Source organism: Scomber scombrus, chromosome 4 (assembly GCF_963691925.1).
Source record: "Scomber scombrus chromosome 4, fScoSco1.1, whole genome shotgun sequence".
Classification (NCBI taxonomy): Eukaryota; Metazoa; Chordata; class Actinopteri; order Scombriformes; family Scombridae; genus Scomber; species Scomber scombrus.
Genome location: NC_084973.1, coordinates 4,645,915 through 4,656,999, shown reverse-complemented (window position 1 = coordinate 4,656,999; position 11,085 = coordinate 4,645,915).

Below are 11,085 nucleotides of genomic sequence, written 5' to 3'. Positions count from 1 at the left end.
TGTGTTTGCTGTTCTTGTGGTTATGAAGGCTGAAATGAAATAAGAATACAGTTGAAAAGAATCAACAAAAACACAATCAATCAATCAATCCTTATTTATATAGACCCAAATCACAACAAAAGTCATCTCAACGCACTTTACATATAGAGCAGGTCTAAACCACACTCCTTTCTATTCTATTCACCTGTAGTAAAGACAAATACCCTCCTGTGACTACAGTAAGGTGCAGCACTTACCTGGTTCAGAGTGTTTTCCTGAAGTCTGTCTGAATGACCTGCAAAGATACAGTTCCTTTAGCTGTCTGAGAGCTGGTATTTATTTGGGCCTGAAGCTCCCTCCTCATTTTCATAGGAAGGAGGAGACAGACACCCAGCCCTTGCCTGTAATTATGTTTCCTTGGCCACTTTTCTGAAATAACTCATTGAGCGCAGGTTTTTTGCAGGATATTCCCACATTCTACAAATGCAGATTCCCCATTAACATAAGAAGGAATATCCAGATGCAGACTAAAATATTGTTTTTACACTTGGAAATGAAATCAAGCAGATGATAATAAGTACTTTTATTTCTGGTTTCTTGGTAATTGTTTTGGTTTTGTACATATGACTACTACATATATTAATTCACAGATAATAACCAGGTTTATTGTGTATTGTTCAGCCTGGGTCACCACCCTCTGAGTATCTTTTAACAGATTAATAAGACAGACATACCTTTTTACAAAGAAAACATGTAAACACAGGGCAGAGGCATGTTGTGATTTTAACAAACTGAGACTGAAATTAAATGCAGGCAAACAGAAGACTTCAAAAGCACCTCGTTCTCATTAGCTTGCTATAAAAAACTGCTCTCCTATAGGCCCCTATAATGCATGCATGTTTACCACAAATCTAGCAAATATTGCACTAATCACAGTACCAGGATGAATTGCTCCTTCCACAACTCTACTGTGAAATGTCACTCACTCACTGAATGTTGAGTACATCATTGTTGGAGCTTTCTCACAAATAGTCCATGGGCCAGACCAGATGTCGGTACCACTCAAGGTGGCAAAGGTTACTTATAATTTTTGAAAATATCCATGTCTGTAGATAATATTTTTGTATGATAACCCTTCCTGAGTCACATGTATAATACAGTTATCAGCTGTTGAAGTTAACTTCCCCCTTGGAAAAAACACAGCATCAGCAAATGGAGCTTCCTCATTCACAATTTGAGACCTCTTGATTAGCACGTTGGATGGCTATGTAATGAAAATAAAGAATTGACTTACCTTAACTGACTGCATGCTGCATTTGCTAATATGCAAATGCTGTATGTCTGTCCGTCATGTATCTCTTGAACTGTCAATCTGATCAAGCCCACACTTGGAGGATGCATTAGTGGGGAGCAAAGGGAGTGCAGGGTCCAATTTGGTGCAATTTGGACATGCAGGGGCAGGATGAACGAGTGTTCTAAAGAGAGAGAAGTAGCCAGCGATGTGTTGAAGTACAGCAGCTGGAGTCCAAGCAATTGGCCACATTTTGAAGGGGTCATCCCTATGTTCCCCAGCCTTATGTTCCCTTAAGGATTTTCCACCAAACTAGGCCCTAAGTTTCCTCAGGCCTGCATTTCCACAGCACAGGTATGGCCATCCATTCCCTAATGCACATAACGTGTTGTTGTCCCCCCTTAACCCGTTTTTTCCCATCTATGAAAATACTTGAAAGACAGGTGAAATTCTTTATTTTATTATTAAACTGAGGGAACATAGGACTGCGTGAACTTAGGGCTGTCGGAACATAGGACTGTATAGGAACATAGGGCTGTAGGAACATAGGACTGTAGGAACATAGGGCTGTATAGGAACATAGGACTGTATAGGAACATAGGGCTGTATAGGAACATAGGACTGTATAGGATCATAGGACTGTATAGGAACATAGGGCTGTAGGAACATAGGACTGTAGGAACATAGGGCTGTATAGGAACATAGGACTGTATAGGAACATAGGACTGTATAGGAACATAGGGCTGTAGGAACATAGGACTGTAGGATCATAGGGCTGTATAGGAACATAGGGCTGTAGGAACATAGGGCTGTATAGGAACATAGGACTGTAGGAACGTAGGGCTGCTGGAACATAGACATGCTCCCGTTTGGAACAGGCACGAGCAGTCTAAAGGGGAAATGAAAACCAACAATTCTTTCTAATGAAAACGTATCAGATGTGCGTCCATGCATGCAGGTCGTTATCAAACTGAAACAAAAAAACTTTCCAAATAAAAACACTTGTTCCAACTTCCCTTACGAGGAGTAAGCAGAGATGTCTTCCCTGCTGCTAACTTTTATGAGTCACTAACAAAAAACTCAATTTCAATTTGATGCATTTAGAATTAAGGATACAATGCTTTATTTTCAGTTTCTCATTATGATGTAAGAAATAATTGTTTTAATAAGATTCCCTATGACACAAAATGTTGTAACATACCAACTTATTAACCTTTCTAGATATAACATGAAAAGCTTATGTGTTGTTGTTACAAGAAAAGAGAGAAATATTCAACCAGTGCCTAAAAAGAAGCCATTGTATGCTTCATGAGCTAGAAAAATTGACTAATTTTGATGGTTGACGTTTTATTTCATGGTTTGGATGAGACACAGTCAAAGTATCACTCTCATACACTTCATCTGATCCACTTATCCTTTGCAGCATCATGGGGCAGCTGAAGTCTATCCAGCTCTCAGTGGTTACTAAAGAGGCTTTTCTCCTGATTAAAAACTATATATAATTATATGTGGAAATGGAACAATCCAAACAGCTGGTCTATGGTGCAGATGTAGGGATGGTGGCGGTCATGGATACATTAGTGTGACCATAACTTTTTTCCTTGTACTGTCAAGAATGGGAGGCAGGAGGGTATGAGATGTCTGTTCTAGCCAGATCATATCCATAACATCTGTGTTCTGGAATACATTTAGGCAGTTTTGAATTGTGTCTGCTTCATAGTCATGCTGACAAATTGTGTGGCCATGGGGCAGCTTGTCTGCAGAGAATATGACTAGATCAAGAGTCACCTTCTGTGGCATACTGAGGCTGATAATAATCATGATCAAATCTCTCAGAAGCCAAGGTGCCCTTTAACAATACACCAAATCACATACAATTCTTTTGTTGTTGATGTATTAAGCTTCTTTTTTCTAGCTCTATTTTTCCAACTTATTTTATTTTATTCAAAGACACAAAAATGACATACATATAGGAAGGTAGGGGTGGATACAGGTTGAAAACATGTAGAATATCGAAAGAGAGAGATTAACCGTAGATGTGCATTGAGAAGATATGTGGTGAATGGTTGTTGTAGGGAGTGAGTTTGGTCATAAAATTACTTGACTCATTAACAAACAAAGAGGTGGTCGATAGAATAGATAGTTGTGGCTCAGGAGATAGAGTGGTCATCTACCAATTGGAAGATTGGCGGTTTGATTCCCGGCTCCTCCTGTCCACATGTTGATGTGTTCTTGGGCAAGATACTTAACCCAAAATAGTTTCCGATGGCTGCACCAATGGTGTATGAATGTGTGTGAATGGTTAGTCTCCCTCCAACCCCTTGCCATCAGTGTATGAATGTGTGTGATTGGTTGAATGTGACATATAGTGTAAAAGCACTTTGAGTGGTCAAAAAGACTAGAAAAGTGCTATATAAGTACAGTCCATTTTCCGTTTAGATAAATGAATAGATAGTAGGGCTGTCAAACGATCATTTAAAAAAAAGAAGTGATTAATCAAATTTTGTATCTTTTCAAAAATGCTACGTGCTTATTCTGTGTTATGTTATGTTATGTGTGTTGCACGCCGGTAAAGGCAAGTGCACTAAATGTGGAATGGGTATCAAATGAAGTACTCAATTGGTATCAGTATCACTTTAAGGGTATTTGGATTGGTACTGGTATCGTCATTTTTTAAACGATGCCCAGCCCTAGTAAGTGTACACTTGACATAATTGCACCTCCTCATCCTGGCTTGAAAAGCGTGCAGTGGATTAAGGTAGGATGCACTGATGAGACTAGATCAGGCTTCACTTTTTCAGGTATCCTGGATTTCTGAATCCTGCTTATTGATATTTCTGAAACCAGCATATGATATTTAAATGCGCATGGAAGATGTGATTTGCATGTAGGTTTTTTGACATGTTTATTACAATGTATACAATGTACAGATTCCTGTTGTGTGAAAACCTGTCATTAAGGGGATGCACAGACCTTTCAAAAGACCTCTGAGGCAGCTGTACACTCAACAGAAGCCTTAAGGGAACATGAATTTTCACTTCATGTCTTCACTGTGATGATAGCTATGTGCAGAGGATAATTGAACAGAACATGTTTGTGTCTGCTACAGCTCCCCTTCCTTTCATGCTTCTATCATGCATCATTCATGCCCTGTAGCCATCACTTCAAGACCAACACATGAGGCACATTTTTTGTAATCTGCCTACACACACACACACACACACACACACACACACACACACACACACACACACACACACACACACACACACACACACACACACACACACACACACACACACACACACACACACACACACACACACACACACACACACACACACACACACACACACACACACCAATGACTGTGGAGCTGGTTCTGTGTCTTTCTCAGGGATATCTCATCATATAAGCCATTAAAAAAGTGTGTCAAAATGTCACCTAAATTACAAGATAGTACATGCAGTATTGTTGCACTTACTTACTTACTGGTGTCCAGCCCTTCAGTTCTACCTGAGAAAACACTGTGTTGTAATTTCAGTGGAAATTACAAAGAAGAACCTGTTGTGGAACTTCAGCAGAAACGCAGATTGTAACTTAATAACAACTGATTTCAAACAGTATCACATTACATGTCCAGGATTTTTCTGTTTGAATGGTTGTGTAATGTACAATAGTCATGCAGACAAACATTCCAACTCTCACGGAAGTTCTGGGACATTTCCTGATGTGACCCAAAGTTTACAAAAATGGAAACAAAATGCATCATTTTTTAAATGTTTGTGCAACGATACATATTTTTATGCAAATGTATTTGACCTGTGTTTATAAAAAAAAAAAAAAAAAGGTATTAAACATGTTGTACTCATCATATTCTATAAAAGGTTCTCCTGGACCATAAAATAGTAATTGTGAATGTCTTTTAATCAAACAGAAGGATTAATTGAACATTTATGAATGACTGATGGGGAATTTATGAATGTGAATTGGTGTAGAGACTAATAATGAGTCAGAATATGAACAGTATGTAAAGGGTTAATATGAACTTGTCTTTGGTTATTTACCTTTATTTCCTGGTGAGTGTAGATTTGTAATTCTATACATGCAGTCATAAATGAATAGGCATTAGAAGAACAGAGACAAACAGCACTCATGCTGAAATACAAAGCTTTCTAATAATGTTACTGCTTGATCTTGCTTGTCTGTGTCTGCTGAGGCCTTAGAATAATCACATTTATCACTAATTGGACAAATCTGTTTGTCTCTTCTTTCTGTTCTTGATGGTTTGTGTGGGAGTGAATGGAGACTACTGTCAGAGTCTCTCCTGTGTGGCAGAAATGTTGCGGGAGTTCAAAGGCCGATATACATCCTGGAATGATGGATGCATTTTTATGTGACTGTAACAGGAAAACACAAAACTAAGCTCGAGTTGGTCATAGAATCACAAGAAAAACATTTTTTTCTGCTGAATATGTCAAAAGGCTTTTCAGCAACTACCATCATATGAGAATAAGCAGTGTGTCTCCACCCCCACAGTATCATAGAAAATCGTTTGGCCCTCATGCTGTAGTTGTTGTTGTTGGCCTTTGTTCAAACTTCCCCAGAAGAAATGTTCCTTGTCAGTGAACCAACTTATCTCATTTTTAGACTTTGCATATTAAACAGTTAACCCTTACATACAGTTTAGGGTCAATATTGTTGGTCACATTTGAACCCTGGAATCAAACTCATAATTATGAACAGTATAAAATGAAACCAATATTTTTGACCATAGCTGACATTTTGTACCAATATTTATCTATATGCAATACACTGTATGTCTTATAATGTGGCAGTATTTGTACCAGATAAAATGTCATATTCAGTGTAGAATTGAAAATGAAAACTTGAAGCTGTATCACAGACTGATCCACTCCAAATACAAATACCAGAAGTGTTGTTTACAACAGTGACAGCTGGGTTAGATGAATTACATTTTTTGCACAGGCCTATCTCTGTGATAAGGTAGCTGGCTGAGAGGCAGAAATACCTGTACAGAACTGGTATGGTCAGGTTCAAGGTGTTTTTTTTCAGCATTTAACAGTTATTTGCACAAGATCTCTGCCAGTTTACAGACTCATAAAACCGCACTACAAGAGGTCCATTAAGTGGTCCGATTCTAGAGAAATGTCATGAAGTCATTTGTGTGCCTTCCATTTTTGTATGAATGGGCAGACAACCCCTAGATATGACAACAGGTAGGAGACACACCTGCAGGAAACTGACCAATAACAAGCACAAGACATCAGGTGCACAAAGGAAGAAAAACAGTAAGTTCATTTTTTTAATTTTAGAAATATGTATTATTATATTATTATTATAATTTCTTATCTTATTTTTCTATGACGGGCAGAGAGTTCTGTGTAATCTGAGATAAGGCTGCAGAACAATGTTTGATAGTGATTCTAAAGAGACATATTATGGCAATCATGTTGACTTTATGAAAGTTATTATGCCACAAGGAGCCAAAACAAAGCAAAGATGGCTTAATTTTGACCAGTTCATTCATAGCTTTTATTATGTCTTTAAGGTGTGTTGACCCTGTGCCAAATGTACATTGTGAGTGGTGAAACTGCTGACACATTTACAGTTGTGGTTGAAGAATAAATCAGTAATTATTTTTAATACTCTTACTCAATCCAATTAAGAGTAAGAAATGTCTTGTCAAAGGCTTAATATAGTTTTATCACACTGAATTTAAAAAGTCAAGTTTCGAGTTGTCAAGTTTATTTTATTTATATAGCACTTTAAAAAGCAAACAGATTATGCTTCACAGTGTTCTGTGCATCAACGGGGAGGAGGTGGAGAGGGTCTCGAGTTTTAAGTTCCTGGGAGTGCAAATTACTGAGGACCTGACGTGGAGCCTGAACGCCTCCTGCATCATGAAGAGAGCCCAACAGAGACTGTTCTTCCTGAGGATGCTGAGACAGGCTTCCTCAGAAACCGCTTATCAGCTTCTATAGCTGTGTCCTCACCTATTGTTGCACTGTGTGGTACTCCAGCTGCACTGCTGCAGACAAAAAAAGACCTACAGCAATAATACACTGTGGGTACTAATGCTGTCTTATAATACTTTCATAATGTTTTACCGTACTGATGGAGTCAAACAAAGATTAGATTGCAAAATATTTCCTCCCTATGTGACTCATGAGTCACACAAGAGAGCATCCTTATGTTTCTTCCTGTACTTTGTACTTTGATTACTTGAATAAAGGCCAATCAATTGTTGTGCTCTTTTTTTATCTTCATTTATATTCATTTTTCTGTTTACACAGTGATCCTTTTAAACATGTTATCACTATTTCAGTTCGCCCTTTTCCCCACCAAAGTTAGTTTTGTGAAGTCATGTCAGTGTGTGCCAAAGTTAGTTGGCCGATCAAAGTCGGGAAGCTGTCTTTTTGAGGCAGCTGCTATCCCCCTACTTTGTTTGTCATTTAGCGAGTATGCCTGTGGATATTGTGAATTATCTGCTTCTGTCATTTTAGTTAGTAATCCCAACTATTGTCTGAGCTCATCCTGCCTTTGCCCCTATTTTCATTTTTGTATGCTTTTTAGATGGGCCTGTTGAGATGTTTTTTTCTATCTTTCGGTTTTTGGTATGCCCCTGATGGACCTTCCTGGGGTCATGCCCTGCAAGTCTTCGAGGCCACCTTCCTGTTTGTGGACCACTACCAGTGTCCAAGGCTGGATCACAGTGATGCAAAACACGTTTAGCAAACAGCATATCAAATAATCTCATCCACACACAGAATATATATTACCGGTCAAAAGTTTTAAAACACCCCAATTTTTCCAGTTTTTTATTGAAAAAATGTTTTCAAGCTTACCATCTTGGTCTTTTTTCCTAAGGTAGTTCTGGCATAGCTTGGACTTATATTTTGGGTCATTATCTTGTTGTAGAACAGAATAGTTTCAATTTTGATTCATCAGTCCATAACAGCTTCTTCCAGTCTTCAGTAGTCCATTGGTGGTGTTTCATGGCTTCTTCTTATTCTGACGTCTTAGCGATGGCTTTCTAGCTGCAACTCCACCTGTCAAACCTGCAACTCGAAGTCTTGTCTTCACAGTTGAAACTGAGACTTGCTTACTACGACCATTATGAAGCTGTGCTTGAAGCTGTTGTCCGGTGAGCCGCCTATCACGCAAGCTGTTGACTCTCAGAAACTTGTCTTTTGACTCTGTTGTGGCTTTGGGTCTGCCAGACCTCTTCCTTTCAGAGTTTCCCCCAGTTTCTGAGTGAAACTGTACTCACTGACACCTTTCTTCGCAATTTCTCTGTAGGAAAGCCCTACATTTTTAAGTGTTTTTTTTATAATTTTCAATTTTGGGTAACTACCTTTTTTTTTAACCTCTGGCAGTTCACCACTTATCTTTGTACCATTTCAAGCTATTCATTGGACTTGAACTGCTTGAATTTCAATAAAAAACTGGAAAAATTGGGGTGTTCTAAAACTTTTGACCGGTAGTGTATATATATATATATATAGATATGTGTGTGTATATTCTTGCCTATAATCTTGCCCTTTTCTTTGCAAAGTCAGCAGCTACAAGTCCAGCCCCTTCACAAACTCAAACTTGACCCATCAAAGAGAGCACAGAAAGCCTCCTCACTGCGAATAAGACTTTTTTCACGAGACTTTTTTTTTATTGCAGTCGCTTCTTTCTCTTCCTTTTTACATTTTTTTTCTGCTTCTCCACTGGGCTTTTAGTTAGTTGTCGATTTCCCGTCAAGTGATCAATTTTCTGCTAACTAACCACAGTGCATTGTGACCTGCTGATCGATAGTCACTTGCCCAGCCTAAAATGAGAAATGAAACAGTCAGTCATGAGACTTGATTTTCTTCCCATTAAAACGACAATAATAATCAACATCGAGAGAGTGTGTGTATTTCTGTGGAGCCCCACCAAAAAAAGAAAGGATAAAAAAGAATATTTTTTTCCTCTCATCCCCCTCCTTGATCAAGGGCCCCTGGGCACTTGATCAAGGGCCCCTGGGCACTTGCCCAGATTGCCCGTATGGTAGATCCAGTGTCCCTATGGGTCTGTGCCCTATCTCATCTGCTACCCTCTGTTCTCCTAGAGCTCTACCAGGCTCTGGAGCTCTGGTTCCGTGCAACAATGATTTAAGGTGATACCAAACAGTCTAACCTTCAACTTAGAGAGCAGTTGGGGTAGTTAAGATCACATTAAATGGTTATTTAGGTTCTCTCACAAAATGGATAAAAAGTAAATGGCTTGAGGCCTTTAATGATTTAATATCTTGATTGTGAACACAGAATAATATGAAGTACCTCATTCAATGTTGTAGTAAATATAGTACATTGTTGATAATGTCTCAATCAAATAAATATATCCCACAGGTCTGTTTTAGTTGGGGCCCCAGACAATTGGCTACCTTGCCTAATGATAAAGTCTGTCCCTGCTTCTGCCTCAGCTAGTCCCCCCCCCCCCCCCCCCTGCTCCTTCCACTTCCGTCCCCCACATCCTGGCAATAAAAGCACTTAATCATCTCCACCTTCATCTGAGTCTGCATGGGGGTCCACCTTATAAAACCATAACAAACACGCCTTAATGAACACAGTTTGCTTTCTAAATCTACTCAAGTAAGTTATTATTATTAAAGTATAGGAGCTTTAACTTAGAAAAACTCCGACTCATCTTTGTGTCTAGAGAAGTGTGTGTGTAAGTATGTGAGGTAACATACAGCATTTACAAGATCCCTCAGGGCTGGGAAAGTCGTGGGTAAAAATGTGTCACCAGGGAACTTGTTTTTTTTACCTCCTAGTTGCTCAGTTTTGAATGAGCTGTAGAATGTTTTTTGAAGCTAGATAGCAGGAAATTCCAGTACTCCAGTCAGAAGGTGAAGGTTAAAATACTGAGGCTCATTAAAAACAGGCAACACTAATGGGAAGTCCATTTGAAAGTGAAGGGGCCTTAACAGTTTAGTGTGCCAGTACCTTCATGACTAAACAGTGACAATGAAGGGAAATAAACATGGAGGGCACTTGATGATGATGATGATGATGATGATGATGATGATGATGATGATGATGATGATGATGATGATGATGATGATGATTACCAAGGATTAACCAGGCAGCAAGAACTTTGTGGTCATTTATGTCATTTGTGTGTGTGTGTGTGTGTTCATCTCTCGTCTCAAAGTGCAACACAAATCATTCACATTTGAGTTATTTTTTGCCTAAATGACTATTAAAATCAGCTGTAAGAAAAAAAAGAAAATCCATTCCATTTGTTTGTAATATGTGATAAAGGACAATGAAAACTGAAATGCTTAATTCTTCCTATATTTTTAGCTTTACCATATCGCCTTGAGTTTGACCAGTTTTTGACTCCGTCTTGCAGAAGCATCCTTTGTAGAAATCTAGTTTTAGCATCTTAAATACACTCACTGACCACTTCATTAGTTACACCTGTGTAATCTAAAGTTTATACATTTTCAGTTTTTGTCAACATTGTCAAATAAGTGATAATTCTACTTTATGTTTATTACTGAGTTCATACTAAGTGATGGTGATGTACTGAGGTGCATTATATTGACTGGTGTTCCTAATATTTTGTCCCTCTCATGTATGTTAATGGAGTGGACAAAATATTAGGAACACCATTCAATATAATGCTCCCTAGTACACCTCCATCACCCACTATGACCTCAGTAATAATCATAAAGTAGAATTATCACATTTTTTAAATTAGCTTATACAATTATTCCCCTCAATCAAATTATAACCAAACTAAGCCACAGCCCATTT